We start from the raw sequence: 22,599 nt of genomic DNA on the forward strand, positions 1-22,599 counted from the left end.
GTGATTGCGAATGATAACGTTATATAAACTATTATATCAAAGGCTACGTTGCAAATGATTTCACCGGGGATGATCTGCAGCATACATGCAGTATTTTTAAGTAGATTGAAATTAGAATTGAAATTTTAAACTGTATATATATTGATGTAAAAATTAAACAGACATTTTTCCTGATTAGCTTTGAAATGTTTTTAACGAGCCGATCTCATAAATCGATCAGCTGCAGCAGTGACGCGAGAGGACTTTAGTGGCACAAGAAGGGGTTCTTTCGGCTGGCACTGTTCCAAGGGTTGGATTTCAGTCCATTGTCTTTAAGCTAACAATATTGGCTTGTTCTTGGTATGTACACATGCACACACCAACAACCGAGCAGTCCGTTATTGGCCGGGAGTGCTCTCGCATGTATAATAATATATTAGAATATAATCCAAATGTGGAATAAAATAATAATAATATGTTTTGTTTGTCAGATGTACGGTTATTTACAACCTCTACAAGCCGACGGGAGAAGAGAAGACGACTCTAGACCGCAGAAATGTATAATAATATTGCACACACATAAAGACGGTAAAACTGTTTTTATTATTTTTAATATCGTTATCACGTCGAATCCCAAAGACTGTGGCGGACTATATATAGCGTATATAATAAATAAAATCCGCACATAAATCGCCATATGTCTGAGTACGAGCGGATTTTTATTATTATTACTGTGGTGTTATTATTGCCGTTGTCGTAGTCTACACTATATATGCTCTTTGTCTTATCCGTGATTTCCATTCGCACAGCACTCTTCGATTCAATGCGAAGCGAATATGCTTTATGCACCCACTAGACCGTATACTGTATTATACACTTTATAATGTTCACTTCGAGATAGATAAAAGACGAAAGAGAGATTAGGGAACAACATTGCACTGGTGGTGGAAGAGATATGAGCTGCTTGACTTCGAAGCTGTGACGTAGATTCAAAAATTACAATTCATTAGTCCTCGAGAGAACTCCACCACACACCACACACCACACACCACACGAAACAGATAAAATTGACTTTTCCATAGCGGAAAGGCCAATTTTTAAGATCAATAGAGTCAAGTTCACTGCTGCAAGATTTGGGCCCACTACACCACGTAATTTCGTCTAGTCGTTTAAAAGTTATTGAAATTAAACGAATGTAACAAGCAAATTGAATCATGGTAAAAATATGTCTTGTATCATCTCGTAACCCCCTCAAGTATTTTACAATTTTTTTCTCTGTGATAAACAAGTTGTTCGAACAATAATATTGTAATCGGGCCAACGACCTACCTATGAAAAGTTTCTTCAATATTATTGAACCTTATTTGGTTTCTTATAAGATTTCGGCGTGAGCTCTATGAAAATTGTTTTAAAACGTCCACCTCGTGTATAGATACCAATATCAAGCTAAATATTTTATTCCAGATCTTGGAAATCGTGGCGAAAATGAATTATGAGTCTCGCATTCATTAGAAAAGTTTTTAAAAAAACCGACACGAAGGACGCGTTATAACCGCCTACCATACTGTAAGTACCTATATGTCATATGTTGCGCGTAAACTTACTATGTACTATGAATGTATACATCGATACATCATTATACTATTTCCGGTTTTATGTTTGTAATTAAAAATATACATTGGTACGAGTTAAGTCTCTTTCCATAAGTAGAAACTCAAATGTGTATACAGCAGAGCAGATGCAGCCGTCAGCCATAGGCTAATAATACAACAACAGTTTAAAGTATTTGCGTGGTTGTACCGAGGTACATTGGTTCGCCTCAGCAGTTTCAATAATAATTCTCTACAAAAAATTAAAGCGTCGTGCAAATATTTTGAGGTATTTTTTATGCGATGATATGATTGAAAGCAGTCTCCGATATTATTGTAGAAAACAAAAGAATATACGGAATTACCATCTAAATGGCGAGTGACGATAATATAATATAATACTAAAAATTTGTATTATTTAATAATATATATATTATATATGATTATAAAACGTATTTCGTTCTACAGTAGTGTAATATTATACACTGACGTCGAGATAATTGATTTTAATAGTGATCAAATATGCAATTAAGCGAGACCTATTTTAATTAAACGCCGTTCTCACACTTTGCCGACGTTAAGCAAATTAGTTTTTGCAAAGTAATTTAAATAACTCGGAACATAATGAATTATCATATATAATATTATACAGATGCGATTGAAGGTTACAATGCACGCGCATAAATATGAATACATTATTAGAATGTTATTGATGAATTGCATTTACGCAACTTTTCTATTGCACTCCTAAAATATTTCACATTTGAATATCAATACACATGGTATGTGTACCCGCGCGGTACATACATGCAAGAACTGTAACAATACTATCAAGCATACGATAGTTTCATCCATATGGCATGATGTATCTATTTCGAACGATTCTATCACGTCATATTATTAGATCGTCGATGGCTAAATCGTTAATATTTTATGGTCAAGAGATTTTTTTTTCTTTTTCATCTCGGATTCGAATTCAAGGAGACCGAGTTGTCCACAAATTAATTTTAATATTATTCACCAGGAAAGTTAAATGAAAAATAATGTGTAATTTGCACGATATGAATCTTTACTTGTGAAGTATTATTATGATTCATTTGCCCTTGAGGACCTCAATCGACAAAGTGTCTTTAAATAACGAATTGGCTATATATTAGTATATGTTTCTGTTTCTAATTTTCTGCGTCCTAAGTTGGGAGATATTTACGATTTTACACTTTAATGGGTTAGTGAATAATAATATTAGATAGTATGGTTATTTCGAAACAGCTGGGCATTGGTCCATACTCCATTGTACTTATGTCAGTTGTGTACAATGTGCAGCATTAATATGTATTTATATTTATCACTGTAGAGTCAATAAAAATATTCGAAATAAATCAAATTACACTGTGAAAATATATTCTCTGTGGCACCCTGGTACATAATACAATTAAGGATGAATGATTATGGAAACAACATACTATTAGAATAATAAGTAATAAACCATATTTCATAAATGTCCAGAAGATCATGTGGAACTACATTTTCTTGGGGCGATTTCAATAAAACATGTTCAACATTTTTTCTAGGTTTAAGTAGAAACGACGCAGCATTTGTCACAACCAGCAACTTTGTTTAGCAAACAACGTGCATGAGAACATTTTTCTAAACATGATTCAATTTGTTTGTTTGTACTACTTGAAAGCGAAGCTTAATGAATATGTTTATACTAAATATACATTTTTGGTTAAAAAATATTTTTATAACAATAGTATTAAATTCAAAATTAGTATGCATTATAATTAAATGGCATTGAATAAGCATATTATCTTGCTTAAATGATCTCGGTACCTATTCCATATATACCAATTTTCAAAAATCGGCTTGTATGCCTGACTACGGCTAACTATAGTTAAATGTTCTATGTTACTATTTTATTTTATATATAAATTTTAAATGATAGCAGGTACCTGTATTGGAAACATTTCAATATTCAGTAACATTATTTTGAATAACAGTTTTTAATTAATTTGAAATCAATGACACGACCGTATAAAATACAATATTATCATTAAAGGACAACTATTAAATTAACTTATAAATTGAAAAAACCAATCATCATAGTCCAGTTCTAGTATTATGTATAGTTTTTAAAAGAGGGAAAAGTTTTCTCTGGAGTCGAAATAAATAAAATAAGCACTTTAATTTTTTTTTTTTTATCTAGATAGTTTTCAGTAGAAGTTCGAACAATTCAGTTATAGTATAATTAAGTTAAAGTTCTAAATTGCTAAATAATATTGACATGGGGTATTGTCACGGGTACACGTCTTATAATATATTATATGTATACCTAGTGTATATACATAATCCAATACTATAGCTAGTCCACTAACGAGATTAGAATTTAAGAACAATACAGTCTTTATTCGACCTTTCATTCGAAATCACGGGAAAACGGTCGGAGGAGAGTGGTTCATATATTTCACCCGGAATGAATTTTCACTTCAGCGCAGCATACCTTGAGTTGTTAAATAAAACCAGCGAAATTTACGACTCACTATTCAATCTTTATTACACCTTACACGCGTAACCACACTCGCGCGTAGGTATATATATTATTCCAAACCTTTATATATATATATATTTATGATAAAAGCTGGTCCGTTTAAAAGCGAAACTCGCGTGCCCTTAAAACACTTGGCGAAAACTTTTTCGATTTCCCGAACTTTTTCACTGGGTCAATATTCGATTGTGGTCTTACACGATTGATCGTGTGCTCTCTCTCCCTCTAGACATATATGGTGATGTATAGCGTTTAGCGTGTATACGTGTATACAGAACTTCGCAAAGTTTTACCCGAGCGAACGCGACCGCTATATTATAGTATACGGTTTTTGTTTAGTCCGTTTTAATGTTCCCCATCACGACATTTTGGTTTCTTAAAGGTTTATTGTTTGCAGTGCTTCCGTTCACTTCTGCCGCGGTGGCGTGTTACAAACGTTCCGTACCTCGTATTATACGACTGATTTTTCACACCGAAAACCAAAGTTTGGAATAGATCAGACGATAAAACATCGACTCGCAACACGGTGGATTCGTGAATATTGTGTCGGAAAACCGACGGCGAGTGGCGGTCATTACAATATATTGTAGTGGCGCGAAATGTAACTGCTGCAATTATAATGCAAGTCCTCAGCGGCGGGCAACCCGGTCGGCCGGGCCTGTTGTTGCTCGTCGGTGCACTGCACTCATCGCCGCAAATCGCAACACGATGTTTTATTCATTCGTGAAATGGCGATGGAAAAAATACATAGTGTACATGGATAGGTGCGTATTATTATTATTATTATTAGTACGCGCGTAGGTGTAATAATTTACTATTCAAAATTATTAACGGATTCACAGCAAAACGCGTATTTCGCTTCTCGTTCTCTTTTGTCGCTGCACCGTGTTATAATCTGCCACGACAATAACAATTATGACCGCATTGTACAAAGAACGTAATTATCACGCCCCGATGACGTCACTGTATTTACGTATAGGTACGTATAGTGTATATATAGGTGTATACTGTATAATGTATGTATACATATATACATCTGAGTGTGTACCACCTATTATTGACTATATATGTGACACTGTGTAGATATATACAAGCCATGTTGGACCAGTGTTCGTGGTGGCATAGTAATATGGGCGCGAAGGATGCGCAGTCACAGCCATTACGATTTTCATTTACGTATAATGCCACAATATTACGTAGGTACCTATACGAATCGATATATTGGGTTCCGAGAGAACATTTTTAAATTTCGAGCATAGTTGATGCGAGCGAGAAGCGCGCGTCAGACACACAGTACACGAAATAGAGCGAAATAAACAATACGCAATATTAGCTCATATTATTAATTATAGCGGAGTTCCTACATAAATATACACGTCGTATATTATGTACAGTGTCTAATCGCGTGTCGGTCCTCGAACACAACATTAAACACTCACCCTCCCATCGACTGCCTCTAAACTTTCATACCGGCATTACTATTTGAATACTAAATGAAAATCAGTAATTCAGCTTTGAAAACATTTTACATAAATTAGCCCCTGTATAATATGACGTGTACCTTTATTAGCCGTCTCAGATTTGTAAGAAACAACAAAACAGATATTTTAATTTGTAAATTTTGAGCTTTTACCTTTTTATAACGATACTGGTTTTTACAACGTTTTCCGAGAAATGTTGACAAAAATAAATATGTCTAACAAGCTGTGGCTGGATTTAATCATATAATAATATATGCACATTGCACATGGTCTTCAGACATCTACTGAAAACGTTTAGAACTTCTATTTTTTATTTGGATTTAAAAAATATTTATGTAAGTAGGTATTATACCTAGTATAATACTACTATGCTTCGATTACATGAAATTTATAATTGTTTTTAATGGATAAACATAAAATGTAGCACGTTTTTTTTACCGAAATAATAGTTTTTTCTTCAAAATAACATAATAATATGAATTAAAATACATATTTTCGGTGTGCGTAAAAATTAGGAAATGCATTAATAATGTTACGTGTTATGAAACCTAGGTGAAACTAAACGGCAGTGATCGGGTTATTAGTTAAGACGATGGCAACATATACTCGAAAATAGTATATTGTATTAAAATATTATACAGTTGTAGAGTTTTACTTACGAATTCTTGTTTGAGTTTTATTTCGTACAACATATTTTGCTCGGTAAATATCATTATGCAGGTACACGTCATCAATTCCTGAAAAAAAAAAAAATAAAATTAAGTGCCGGTCTTGTAATAATAATTATTGTATAAGTGATTATTCTACGAGTTATTCAAGTCGGATACAATTTGCAATAATAATATGCACATTATTGCGACAATATTATAACACACCCGTAAACGGCATAAACGTAATGGGTACACAACATCAAATCATCATAATATTACATTTAACCGATTATGTGTGCCGTGTGGGTATATAATCAACGTTATCTTTATGTAAGAATACGACATAATATATATATGCGATCAGTTCACGTTCACGAGATCCCCTGGTCAGTGAAATCTTCAAAATATCGTCTGACACGACGTAATAATACAATTAATGTGAGTATAATATATTCGTTTGGTGTGTAATAAAATATGATAAATAATAATTATTACAATACTATATTCGAAATGTCTCTCACTGGAAGATTATTGTTCACTACGCGATTCGTCTCCTCTTTTTTCTATCTCTATGTCATCACATTCGCTTATTATTGTCCCTCTTCGAGTGACCCCCCCCCATATTGTCGAAAACATTTTTAAAAAAAAGGGTTAATACATCTAATAATTCTATAGCTATGTACAAGAAATACATTGAAAAGGATCGTTGCCGTTTCCCTCGAAAATAAAACATAGCGTGGGCATAGAACGCGTCGCTTGCAGACGATCGGAATCGGACGTATTTTTTTTCTCGCCAGCCGAAAGCTTTCGGGCCACCGTCGACGCTAAGACGCTATAACGACGTAAGATATTGTCGTACAGTGTAACGGCTAAAAAGCACAGTACAATAAAATGTATTGTTTTATGCGTTTGCAATTCTGTCAGCACTGCGCAGAACAATATCACACGCGCCCGGTCGCATACATACTGTTATCACTATTGTTATTGCTTTAGCCTCGTTCGCCCGGAGATGCGTATCCGAGCACTCGTAAGCCCCGGGGCCAGAAAATGCCCCGTGTTCGCGCTAATGACGAACACTCGACCTGAACCCGACTGCAGCAGACGATTCCCACACCGTTCGCGTCACGATCTATGTATATTATTACAATGCGTACCTATACAGTATAATATATTATATTGTGTACCTGGGTATATATTATTATAAAGTGCAACAACGCAGCAGCAGCGGCAAGCGGGTGGCCCGCGATCACGGACCCGATGTATAAATCGCGGTGTCAATATATTACGTGATAAACGGTGAACGTATTACAGTGTCAAAGGTATATTGCAATGATGGGGGTGACCACGCAATGATCACGCATTAATACAATTATTAAAACGGGACAAACAGTTTTTTTGACATTGATCTGTACGAAAAAAAGACCTCTGATCAACGATTACGCTAATAGAACTGTAAACCTCAACGTCTTCATGAAAATGTACGGCTCTGCGTAGACACGAGTCGTATACGGCGAGCTATATTAATCCAATGGCGTTTATTGCGGATTCGTGCTCATAATGTTATATAGGTGTTGGCTATACTGAAATTCGACAGGAAAGAACCGCTTCTTTTGAAATCTCAAAATATGATTAAAAAAAATGTATGCATAGTATATGACAATAGAACGCACAACTCGGTGGAGCCGAGGCGGTACTTACAGCAGCTGCAGGTGGCGAAGATGTTCCCCGATAGAAGTGTCGAATTTGTATTTCGTGTTTTTTATTTTCTTCGTAGATACGAGCAACTAAATTATTTTAATTAAAATAGTGTTCAGAAATACGCCGATAAGGAAACGTACAATGGAAACATACTGTTTTTGAACTATAAGAACGAAATAGGTAATCGACTTTCGATTACAGTTACATTCAATGCGATTCAGTCGTCTCTTTTAACAAACTATATTTCTGTGCGGATCAGAGTCCATATTATGATGACCATCATTTTATTCTGCTAGGCACTACATTTTTTTTTTCCAAAAAAATATTGTATCAACGACGGAAACTTACCAAACCGGAATGTGATGACGATAACCGACTATTTTCGTGCCTTTCAGCCAATAGAACTTTAAGTATGCATTGAACAAACATTAATGATGTAGGTTGCATTACCGATCTAATGGTATTCTATTATCTGTATTTTTTTTAGTTGGTTGTTGAAAAAACTAAAAAAAAAGCAAAGAAAATCGGCCCGAACTATCTAGGCCGGATGATGATGACGTAAGCGAGTCGAACGTATTTACATATTACCCAGAGGTGTTTATACAACAATAATTACTCATATAATATGTCAGTATAGTCGATAGGTTTCGAGGAAAGTGTGGGGCACCGTGGAAGGGAGGTGTGGTTTTGAACTTGCAGTGTACCTAAATCACACATACTACTGATAAATTGTGTTCAATACGGACATCCGATTCGGTCGGTCTTGATGTTGAAACAACTTACTACGGTCGGTGATGAACAATCGTGAAGGTCGCACGTCGTCAGTGATACCAATATTCGTTTGTTTATCGTGTCACACGAAAAACGAATTTCGATCGAAACGAGCGCCGAACACGAGGCGAAACCTGCAGCGCTCGTTGGGCGTCAATGGAAAACATTCGTGTCCCACGACAGTATCGCAATAATGTAGAGGTATAATATCATAAAATGAAAACAGTATTAAATGCGACGAAAACAAATAAAAACGAAGAGCACAGTGACAAAAAATCAAACCGCCCGGTAGCCTAACCTATAATAATACGCTGTTATGATATTGCCACCTATACCACGCGTGTATTTCGCGTGCATCGATATTGTTGGCGCGGATGGTTTTTTTGAACATATTTATTATATTTGACTGTACACAATGCATAATAGCATATTATATAGGTACACGGCTGCAGTCGTAAACACGTGCCAGCGATAAACGACAGTGCATATTATTATATATTAGATTATACAGGGTGACAACATGTCTGCACGCACTCCCATCTCATGCATGCGAATTCTAGTTTCTGGTATTTGAATTGTTTGAGCATACTCGAAGAACCGTTACACAATATTATATTAAAATACTTGAATGCAGTTGCATGAACCCAATTGCGTTCGAATATGAACCACCCGATTTTTCATCAGCAGTTCAGGAGAAGATTTTTGTTGAACATGCCCATTGATATAGGTACTGTATGAATCGGAATGTGAACGAAAATCGTCTTGAGTTGTTAAACTCGGAGAGACTATATCATTTTAGGGACAATAATAATGTATTTCGCGCGATGGTGTGTTTAGACGATGTGGGGGCATGATGGTGATTTTAAAATTATAGTAAATAACATAGAATATAGATTGAATTGTATAATTTATTGAGTTGTGCGAGTATAATCACTGAACATAACATTTATTTTATAATTCATGAAAAACCGTTATACGAATGATTATTGTTTTCACTGCACAAACTTAGTCGGAAACTATTCGTTCGAGTTTTGATTCAAAGTGTTCAAAATAATAATCCGATTGACGATTTACAATAAAAACGGTTGGTTTCCTAAAAAAAGACGTGTGTATCGCCGCTGGATAATATTTATACTTAAAAGGTATACAAAATCTATGTACCTGCATAAATTGGTATTGGAAAAATGCATTATTAACGGTCAAAAGGGAGAGTATGGTCGGTAAATTGTCCGATGTATTGTATTATATTATGCTACAACGTATCTACGCGGCACACTCAGACCTCCGTTACCGAGCGAAAAAAATATCAATATTTAATAATCGTGAAAACGCAAGTGCGACGATGGTGTATGATACGCAGGTATATTGCATATAATCATGATACATAGGTCATAAACACTTACATATCATCCGCTGCAATATAATATAATCATAGAACAATAATATAATATTACCTACATATTACAGGTAATACGTACATAGTATAATATCATTATATAATAAATGTAAAATACCTACGCCGATCGCGGACACTATACCGCGTATATAGAACCTATATATTGCGTACTCGTATTGAGATAATGAAGTTATTATATTTTTATAAACCCAATAATATACGAGCGCGTGTATCATGATAGTATTGTGTGATGCGGAACGGAAAAAGTCGTTTGAACATAATATTATTAGATATTATTATTATTATTTAAAAATTACGATTATTAGTTATTAGTTATTACTTATTACCATTGCAAACGCGACGTGTGCGTGTGCGCACAATTTACAGCCTTGCATTGCGGTTAACCGCTCGTCGTCCGTTTAATTGAACAACCTTGACCGTCCTATGGTCGCCGTTCGCAACAGTACAAAATATAAAACTGTGCCTGCTGTGCGAAAACGAGCAGAGTGAAAACCGAAAAATAAATTGCACTTTATGCGAACAAATTCGTAAAATTCTAACTCCGTTCCGGTGAACGCCGTGTGGTGGTATATACAATAGCAATGACCTAAACGTACAGTCTGTGCTGGCGGACACGTACCCTAAATAATATTATAAATGTATATTTTATTATGTAGACCTACTCTCGTAAAAGCGCGAATTCTAGCAGGTCAAATCGTCCCGACTACATAATAATATGGCATTGTGATGATGATATTTTGTTCCATTTATGAACGTCGGCTACGGATATCGGGCTCTCGACATTTGGACGGGTTTCACGCTGACATTCCCCAAAGTTTCATTGTTGTTAAATAAAATCACGACGCTTTATAGTAGATTTTAATGAAATATTTCGTTAAAGTTTCGTAAAAGTTCAAATGACGGTTGAGTGATTCGCGTCAAGTTGTAAATGTAAATTACAATTACAAAAACTCATTGGCCAAGTTAATATTTGGTACGACCTGTTTTTCGGTCCAAAACACGTAACCCTTTTGACGGTTTCCAAATTGCAGTTGCAGTGGGGAGATGGGAGATGTATTTTATTTTTGGAAATGAACAATCAGTGCAATAGCACATAATTATAATAATGTTGCAACTGTACCTGCATTATTTTTTAATATTATAATATAACAGATAACACGGTTATAACCACTACCCTTAACTCTGCAAAAAGGTTGAAAATATTATAATGAAAGCATTGTTGATGACCATATTATTTTCAGTGATTTGAGTCTTCGTGTATCGATAGTCGTCAATACAAGATGGCCAACCGATCCATTTGGCCGCGGAAAAGGAGTGTTATTATGTGTTTTGCGTTCAGTGTGCTTCGATTATTCAACGTAATGGGTGTATTCAAATCATACTATTTTATCCTAGTTGGTTTTTTAAACGATTGGTTCAAAAACACAACAAACCGCAGCTTACAGGTTTCGAAAGAAAAACAAAACTATAAGGTATTACACTGTATAACAGTATTATATTATTACGAATTACTTTTATGCAATGATTATGTTGATAAGTACAATAATGTCATCTTGGCATGAACTAACCACGGAGACGATGATAACGGCGTTTAATATGCGACACGTCGACAAATTTAATTTTGCACACGCGTACTGTTGAACTTTATGCTTTTGTTGTAAATAGGTTTTTCCGCGCAGTAATGATTATATTTTACTGTAATGATATGTTACTAAATCGTATTATCGGTAGGTATAAATATTATAATAACGCCATAAAAAAAAGATAGTAATAATAATAATAACATTACAACTGCTGCAGCGTGTATGTGATAATAATATGCTGGCTGGGGCGACTTTACAATATTATAGGTATGTATACGAAAACCAACGACGCGCGATCGGGCCCAGGGTTCGTTATACAAAATAATGACGACAATAATAATAATAATAATAATAATAATAATGAATAACGATAACGGTATAACAATATATAAACGAAGTACCTACCACAGTTGTAGTCGTGGTAGTGTGGTACCCAACCGTATTGTAAAGGCTGCAGGACGACGCGAGCGATTCATAATTTACAATAATATTACGACAATCTCACGCATTAATAATATACTATAATACTGTGTGACTCCACCGTGGCGGTGTGTCGTACCGCAACAGTTGTTGTACGCTTAGCACACTGTACACACACACGAGGATGATAATAATAATAATAATAATAATAATAATAATAATAATAATAATATGATATATATTTTATTGTGCGCCGTGGGCTTGTACAAGCGTTAGCAGATACAACGCGGTCGATTGTGCGATCATTAACCAGCGTGAGATCGGTAAATCTGTCGGCGCGAGCTCGGGTAACGAGTGCACCTATGACATTATTATAAAATAAAATATTATAAATTATGGAGGCGCTGCTGCTGCGGCGGAATAATAGTACGTTGTAATGCGCGGGCGGTCTTCGTAACAATATCATCGCAGCGATATAGTTATGTTTTGTGTTTGGTCGAGTTTCGACGACTATAGGAAACTCGCCGCGGCACTCGCTCGGCAATGGAAAATATTAAACATTTAGCGCAGTCTGGAGTCTTATTAGTTTTACCGCTCAAAAGTGCATCGCAACTGCAATTCGGTCGGAACCCGCTGATAACGGCACCCCGCCACCGGAAGATTTCCCCGATCAAAAAATATACGATGTTCGATATCATATACGATGGTTAATTATTATTATATAGACGTCGTTCGTCACAATATTACGTCATCGTAACAGTAATATTATTACGTGGGTATACGATAAAATGTGTTTTGTTTTACGCGTACGTTTTTCGTGTTGTGCGCGGGACGAGCGTTTTTTCTTTCCGTCCCCCGCGATCAAATTACCCGTTTTTTGTGCGAAATGTCGCCGTTTTAAAACGAAATCGTACACCGGGTTTTCGCCGTTACATATGTATAGAGGAACGGTGAAAATCGTTCCGGCGACGTGATGCACGTGTGTTGGGTTTTTTTATTATTATTCGTAAAACACGACCGTAATATAGCGCACATATTGTGTGCGTACACGAGGTTGTACACGCACGCATATATAAACATATAGCGAGGGAGAGTGGGCTCGTCGGAAAACGTCGGTAACCGGAAACCGCGCATACAGACTACGTGTTGAATTCGATTTCCTGACGATGCTGCGAGGCGTATACCGGAAATGTATTTGCTCGTCGGTTAGACACGTATCGCGCCGAGAAACGAGAGGTAGGCGTCTTCGATTAAAAATAGACGGGGTACATCGTATACCCAAATCATTTGATATAATTCAAAATTATTATAATATGCTCGAATTATGAGTATACTCATGTATAATATATGCCATTATACATACTCATATAGTATGATATGGCAAACGAATGGACTGCACAAATCCTGATTAATATTATTAGTATCGGCCGGCCTGTGCTAGTACCATGCGAACGATTATGTGTGTCGCGAACAAGCGATGGACTTACGAACAATGGACATGACGTGTTAATCGTCAAGAAAAAAAACAATGGACGATTCGTACTGAACGAAAACGCAGTGTGCGGAATCCAAAAATTCGAAAATATGTTAAAAACTAGCATGATTTACCTACTCGCCCGTGATATAAAACAATTCGATGGTACAATATCGACGGCCCCCCCCTAACGAGTATTATTATGATATTATCACAATCTCAAACGATGCCGATCACGAAGGAGAGGGTTTAAGAGACGTATTTACTAGATCGATGTTTATGGATTCTTAACCTGTTTTTTCAACACGTGGTCGCAGAGAAAACGTCGGTTAAGAACGACGATTCCCGCGGAGCAACAATTACCGGTGTTGGCCGTTGTCCGGGTCTCCTCGTTTAAACCACGGTCGTGGTTAATGGTTAATAGTTTAAGGCCTCGAGGGTATTTTGGAAATTTAACGTCTAGAGCCCGGTTCTCACTGTACAGCGTGTCGTTTCGTGTCGTGCTCCGTATATTATGATATTCAATACATGGGTAATAAAATGTCGGTAACACGTTATACCTACAAGTTGAATATAATATAATCAGCTCTACACGACACGGTGTAGTGAGAATCCGGCTTTATAGTTATTATATAATGTAATATTATTATTATGGTTTCGTGGTGTGTTACAAACTCATTGGATATTTAAAATACTAAACAAAGCAATACGTATTAATCGTTAGTAATTTATAAATTATAATGCAAGTTTCATATTGTACAGCTGTTATTTGCGCTTAAAATATGATGAATTAATAAACATCGTAATTCACGTCGTTGTCTATAAATACTGATAGATATCTCCTATGCTTGTTTTGTCTTTAAAACGGTTCATAATTATTATAATATTGTATATAGTGAGCGACTGTCTTATTGACCTATCCACAGAGTAATTTATAGTTTATACATCCACTATTTAAGGTTATGTTAATGGAGAAATGAATATTGAAATCGTCAATCGAATCTATACTCAATATTAATATTATACAATTTGTTTTAAAATCTATACATATTTATTTTCATAATTGAGTATTATAATAATCTTATTAATTCAGTAAGAATACAGTTATTTCGCACATACAAACATTTAATTATGTACAAAAAGACGGTTATAAGCATATTAGATGATTCTGACTAGATGACTATATGTATATATTATTGTATAATAATCTCAAAAGTATATGTATATAAAATTATGATTACGTATAGATTCACGGATGGGTCCATTTAAATTTATCTTTAAAAAACGACAATGACCACGGACCAAACTCGATTGTTTTGGTAAAAAGTTAGCTAGTAAACAACGAACGATAAGACTATTATGAAAACACTTATCAGTATTGGAAAATAAATAATCGATTGAGTATAATATACGAATTAAATGAAGAATTCACATGTTTTTACGAATGTCGCATGTGGGTTCTACTCACTATTTTAATACACAAAACAATTTTGAAGTAGTTATGATGTTACGAACTATTTCTAACACAAAAGTTTACTCAGCTGTTCAATGTACAATTCGAATTGCAGAAAGACTAGTAGGTATTGAATATTCACGTCATATTGGTGTATGGAATTTGTTATTGATTTGTCGATGGTGAATAATATTATATGATCGCACACAACGATTTTTAATTTAAAATTGTAATGTTCATATTATAACGACTATACCAAATCGTCAATGATCGTTAACGCTAACGTGGTTTAGGTACACTCGGGGGTTGTGTTATTGTTTCCGTTGCTATGTAAAAAGCAACGTTTCGAATACCATCAGTACAATATTATAATATTAATATAGTATCATGTGCGTGTGTCAAAATAGTGTTGTTCGTTTCAGTATACCCACTAATTTCGCATACGTTATTGCAAAGTGCAGATATTATTACACACGCGTATCATTTGAACGGAATTTTGTTATGTGCCTGAATAATAATAATAATAATAATAATAATAATAATCATAATAATAATTCGGAATGGAAACCTCGACGCGTCTGTACAACAGAAATAATAAGGCACCTATTTTACCGTTTTGGTCGCGCACACATTATTTCGTTGGACGAAAACGGTTAACGCGCGACACGCAAGCACAATATAATGTGTAAGTACAATACACACACACACACACACTCACACACGACTACCCGAGTACATACAGGTGTAATTAAGTCGGGCAAATTACGCGGGTGGCGGTGGGACGACGACGCCATTTGGCGTCATTAGCAGCCGCGTTCCTATATACAATTGCCGCCGCGAGAGTATCAATATAAACTAGACGCGTGTAATTACACGTGGAATCGCAGAACGAGCGATTAAAAAAAAATGACTATAATAATAATAATAATAAAACAGGTTTTAACGACGCGCGGCTTAAGCGATTTTTAAACGAAGACGGGGAGGACGAGATCGAAAAAAAGAAATGAATAAAAAAAAAAAGAAAACACTATCAAACGGTAGTCGTCGTCCTCCTCCTCCCCCGACGACGACGACAACGGCCGGTTCGTCTACTCATATATTATTATTACTATTACTGAATACTGATATTATACTGCATGGCTGCAGGTCATTATTATATTATAATAATAATATATCATATAGTTGTGTGTGTGTTTATTGCTGCTCACACGTGGTAACAATATTACACATACGACTCACCCGGGTGGGGGTGGGGGGGGGCGGTGACTTACACGCCGCCACTGCTACCGGACATTAAAAAACGAATTTATTATGTCGTTCTATGTATATATGTGTACAACTGCAGCGGCGGCGGGTAGTCTACAAAAACCGTTTTCGCCAACTAGGCGAGCGACGACGATTTGCGACACTCCGCCGTTTGACTGTATAAATAGTGCGTAATAATACGTTATTATACAGGGTGATTCGCCGGACTTACTCTACTTTTTTTTTCAATTATAATTTGTAAAAACGGTCCAAGCACAATAAACACCTGCTAGAACTATAATCGTATGTTATTGTAAAACCGTTTTTAAGGACTATTATCCTTAGTATACAAACGGTTTAATGGCTGAGAAACTATACTCGTTCAAATTTAGGAAATTTAGGTCCACTTAAATATTCAAAAAAAAATATCCAATATTTCATTTTAAAAACAAAAATATGCATCACTCCCCAAGTATAGTACAATCAAATTCAAGAATTTGAAAATATACTCTTTGGGTGTATTCGAAAATTCGAAAATCAGAACTTGAATAAATCCATTAGGACAAATGATGGGGGATGAGAATGATTTGCGAATCAGTCTGATGTACATTATTGTTGATGCTGTAGCAGGAGAATTTACGGTCATATCGTGCAGGTAGTGGTGCCAATAAGGCAGGCAAAGAGGTGGTAGAGGTGTGACTCGTTGTGTTGAAAAACAAGTCTAAATTGCACTGAATTCTAGTTTCGAAATTCATACACATGCCGCACTGGCGGTTAGTTTAGGTTGTGGAAGATTGGTATATCACATGCAAACAGTTTCTTTCTGTGGGTAAGCACTAAGTATATAGTATACTAGTTTAATATATTGACTACCAAGTACCAGCGTTTAAACGGTGGTCGAACATATATATTTTTGTCGATCGTTTCCATCGTGCGACGGCTGTCATACATAACATTATCAAAGATGTTGTTACTGCCAAGTGACAACACGTCTACCTGCCAGGTTAAAGACTCGAAGAGTCGAATTATATAATTACATTAAAACGGTTTTTTTTCTACTTTCTACGTCCATGACTGCTGTTAAATACGCACTGTCGTACCTGCATTATATATTTCGACTAATTTCCGGAAAACAACGCCACCGTCGCTATCTCCAGGACGTATGTGTCCGCATAATATGCATAATATATACCTGTTACATTATTATGATAACCCGAAATACTTCATTACCAACTCCCTCACTTATTGTACGTCTTAAAATCGCATATAGTTTCTTATCGAAACCGGCTCGGAGCGTTAGATTTTATACATTACGACCTTTCGCATACAATACAACCTTATTGTTGTTTTGCCGTTGCAAATAACAATATTTTTCAGTGTGGCGGAAAAAAAAAATTCGTTAATTATTATACCGTGAACCGCGTTTGCGTTATGGGTATTAATCAGTATAATGGTCGTGCTAAAGTGGCGCAGGATAAATATAATAAATGTACACAAAAACGTATACTCGCGGTATATATATATATATGTCTACTATGCCTACGTATAATATTATTGTAACACAACGCACCTATATATATATATATGTTTAAGCCGGGCGTATATATAATAATGTATAGTATTTTATCAGTTTAGTTCGGTCGATTTAACAGACATTGTTGTCGTGTTATTCGCCACGAAAAAATTCGAAAGCTAACTGCGGACTACAGAGGGGAAAAATAAAACACGAATCGCCCTCGATTTGAAATTTTGAACTCAATGGGCCTTTCGTTTTAATGGACGACGGTGGGTAAACTATATCGATATAAAATATAATATATAGAAACAGAAAAAGCAGCAATGTAGCTGGAAGCGACCGCACGGAAGCGGTATAATATAATATATATATCGTGTACAAGAAAAAAATGCAAACAAAAGTATCAAACACACATTATATATTATGACGTATATAATATATATATATATATATATCACATATAATAATATAATTTATATATACATGTACGTAACTCTTAATACGGAAACATTCGACCGGAAATGGAAATGCCCATGAAAAACGATCACAGATCATATTATTTTGTTTATATATATAAATAAATATATATTTATACGGTATAATATACGATATTGTCCATAACGAATAATTGCGTTTTCGTGTTTCCATCGAAATTGATTTAGTTACAACGTTTCAGACGAAGTCGTTACCGATTGGCGATTTATATTATTATCTATTTTATGTATACGTTAAACGCATAAATTGTACAATATGCCATAATATTTACGACGACTAAAGGTCGCGACGTCCAATGCTTTTTACATAATAGTTTGATAACACTGCTGCAGTGATATGACAGTGTAATACATCTGACAATGTCTCACTGACATAATATTATTATCGTTTTGTTCGCCACGCATACAGTAACGATATAATAAGCTCGGTTGTGTCAAATATTGACACACAACAATACTGATCGGGGCTTAAAATAATAATTGCTCGCACAAATGTAAGTGGTAAGCTATAATAACCATCGAGCCGACATGGTCCTGCAGTATTTTAAATTAAATGAGCACAGTTTTTTTTTTTTATAATAACCCTTTCACCGCAGAACAGAAGAACCAAAAGCAACAACCCTGTGATAATTTTTTTCCCTAAATTAGGTACCTAGCAAAAGTACTTTTGCACGCTTAAACATTAAAACTTGTTAAAAACGCTGATGTAAACCGTTTATCAAAACGTGCTATGTTGTAAATAATTGTATGTAAACTGAAATGGTTCACCAAATGTTCGACTAAATCAATAAATAAATATAAAAACCAATAAATCATCGGAGTTTTCAGTGTTTTCCCACTTTTGTATTGTAATGATTGCATGACGCAATTAGTAAAATTATATAGTTTAATATTTTTATGGTTGATGAATAAATAAATTTGATAAAAAACATAACTAAATTGGAAAACACTGAATCGTGTAAAATATTAAAATGCACGAGGTATGAGTTCATGTTTTTATTTGTTGAACGAAGAATTCAAAAAGCGATTTATCTAATTATATTTATTTTTTGTGTGACGCATCAAAAAATTTAAATTGATAAGAGCGTGTATACGCGCGTGCGGCAATACAAGGGTTAGTACATTATATTATGTATAATATATATATATTTAAGTCATAAAAATCTTGATGAGTTGTGTTTCTCAAATATGTAATTATAAAAAAATGAAAAAAAAATATATTTCCTAAAATGTCAAAGTTACGATCTACAGTATCTTATACATAACAATCCATACATAAGCACATCAACAATTTTCTTGGGATTAAAAATATTTTTCTTTTTAGATTTTTACGGGCAGGATGCACCACCTCTGTGCCTGATGTAGACAGTATACAATAGTATATTATACAAAATCAATCTATCTACAAAATTGTTTATAGGTAGTGAATATTTGATATGACCGTGTAATACATTGTACTCACCTAGAAATATTGAGTTATTTTGGCAAGCAAAATATCACTTAAATAGCCAACGAAAATAGAATAAATTTTACAATGGTTTAACATTTTTCAAGATGAAACAAAGAACTAGGAAGAACCTATTCTAGTCTTATATCCTTATCATCGTTTCGGTGCCAATATTCACCGCTCGGTTTCCAGAAAATAAAATTGAAAATTGATCAACACAAGGTTGTTACTACATAAGATAAAATATACAATATAATTGTGAATATTTTATCAAACAATAACTGTTTAGTTAACATTGTTTTTTTAAAAAAAATTTTATTGATTCGGTGTAATAGGTTCGTATGCCAAAAAAAGTAGGTTTATCCTTAATACACGTTTATTATAACGATTAAGAGTTATTAAATATGTTATTATGTATTATGTATATATTATTGTACCTACCCAGGTCTTAAGCAAACTACGCCCTAAGCAATAATATTATAATAATATACAATGAGGACATAATATTATACAAATAATATAGTATAATAATATTTTGTGTGAAATGTATTAATTGATTTTACCAGTCTATACCCTCATCGTAATTATTTCGATATGGTATAAGCACCTCCGTAAAATATATTATAACTACAGCAGGTCTAATCGTCGAATTGATTTATTGATTCATGTAGGTTTGATGTGGAGCGTGAAACTTTTAATCATTTTAACGACTAACGAGATTTTAATAGTTTTCCAAACGTTTATCTCTATATTCGACGCATATAAAATGCACACGCTAGCCGAGTACAATAATATTGCGTTCAGAAGCCGTTCGTTCGTAAAAAATGCGTACAGCATAAAATAATAATAATAATAATAATATACAGTCGGCAGGCGTCGCTCATATGAAATATCCGATATGGCGTTACGCGAACGCGTCCGACAAAATGACGCAATGTGATTTCGGCCGTTTGAAAATGTGACTTCAACATTATTACGCACTAATAATGTGATATTATGCAAAATGAATACGATCAACCTACGCGTCACTGTTTTATACAGAAGCCCGAGTAGGTATATGATTTGGCGTACGCGAGAAATGCGTGGAAAAAAAAAACACCGTTCGTTCGCATTTAATCAACAGAATATTTTATTACGAACGCCACGTGCAGAGTACCTATTATACATATAGATACCCACCGCACAGCATATTATAATATTATTGTGTACGCGGTCGATAGTACTTCGCCTATTGGTATTGTCGAAAAGATTCGGCGGTCACGTGCGTTGTGTTTTTGGGCAAGAGAAAATGTCATAATATTATATCGACATTTTTCGCCGACTTCTCTCCCGACCTTTTGTCGGAATAATGCCTACGTGACGCTCCGACACGGCGAGGGCGAGTCGGAGTAAAGTTCGCACATTATTGCTGCAGCCCGCAGGACGACGACGGGTTTTTAAAAATTCACTTTCCCTCGCAGCTCTAACCCTGCACCCTATGGCCTATACGTGTATGGTATAACGTCCAGTGAACACGTAATTGTAATTCTCGGTGCACTCGTCGTAGGTACCCACAATTTTTTAACCGAAGTACCAGAAGTACATGCAGCGACATCCGTGATATCACCTGCAGGAAAAAATCGAGGGGCGAAGAACGGTCGAAATAGCAGGCCGACAATGGCACTCATATTATTTTCTATTCGTCACGCGCAATCTACAATAATATTACGAACAGATAATATTTATTATTTTTATTCGGCGTTTGTGTGATATACCGTAGTTATTTATGCATAAATGTATATAATAATATACGGTATACTATTATTATACATAATCTAATGTAGTATAAGAAGTGGTATTCATAAGAATCCATTCGACGGTTTAATCCAAAAAAATCGCTCTCCTGAAATTGTTTTTTTACGAAGAAAAGAGTGGAATACAGCCGACTGTTACGTCGTATATGCATACAATATTATGCAAACGCGAGAGTAAAAAATTGGGACGTAGCGTTATATATTATTACAATATATTGGCACGTCCTTACAGTACGGCCGCGGCGGAAAGACGACAAAAATTTCTTTGAAAAAAATAGTGTAAATATAATACATTATTATTATGATATTGATGTAATAAAAAAAAAAAAAAAATACGCGGGAAAAAAAACAGCCGCCGCGGTTAATACACCGGCCATTGTCTGATTGGTCTCGTGCCAAAACGCGCCGCTCGTTTGGATGATCCCGCGAGAAAAGTAAATAAACCTCCGCCTGGGCTTGGGGGAGTGAAACAATAATTCGCTAGCCGATTGCGTGCCCTTCTCCGTCGATTTTTGAATTCTCAAACACAATTCATTCTTCCATATTGTGCAATGTTATTGACACTTGGCAGCAGTGTATATATTCCTCTCTATATATACAACTATATCGCTACTTATATACGCGTTTTAATCGAAATACAACAAAGTGATGGAAAAAAGTAAAAACAAAATTATTTGATTTATTTTTAGCAGTCGTGTCGCACGAAAATGGTTTAAAAAAATAGAGAGGACCACAAAACAGATAATAATAAAAAAAACTTTTTTTTGTGTGTAAAAATGTGACACAAATAATAATTGTTTTATGACTTTAAAGTGTAGAGCATGTATACAATATTTATAGGTTATAACTTCAAGTTATACGCAGTAGTACCTACTGCAAAACGTTATTTTTCAAAACTCTACAATAATCGACCGAGTGTCATAAGTTAGAAAAAATGATTTGACAGGTTTGACGTTTAAAGATTATTTGTACGTAGAAACTGTGGAGTGAACGACCTGACAGCCGAAAATCCATTTATGTCGACCGTACAGCATATAAACGCAG

The 22,599-nt window shown here is 35.0% G+C and overlaps 1 long non-coding RNA gene across 1 annotated transcript in view; it reads right to left on the bottom strand.

Annotated features, from left to right (window-relative positions):
- The window catches only part of LOC111028046, an 86,760-nt gene that overhangs the window by 42,779 nt on the left and 21,382 nt on the right, over positions 1-22,599 (bottom strand). Inside the window, exon 4 of the long non-coding RNA XR_002603869.1 lies at positions 6,254-6,331. This is a non-coding gene — a long non-coding RNA (uncharacterized LOC111028046). The remainder of the gene's footprint in view (positions 1-6,253; positions 6,332-22,599) is intronic.

This window comes from Myzus persicae, unplaced genomic scaffold, assembly GCF_001856785.1.
Source record: "Myzus persicae strain clone G006 unplaced genomic scaffold, MPER_G0061.0, whole genome shotgun sequence".
Taxonomy (NCBI): domain Eukaryota; kingdom Metazoa; phylum Arthropoda; class Insecta; order Hemiptera; family Aphididae; genus Myzus; species Myzus persicae.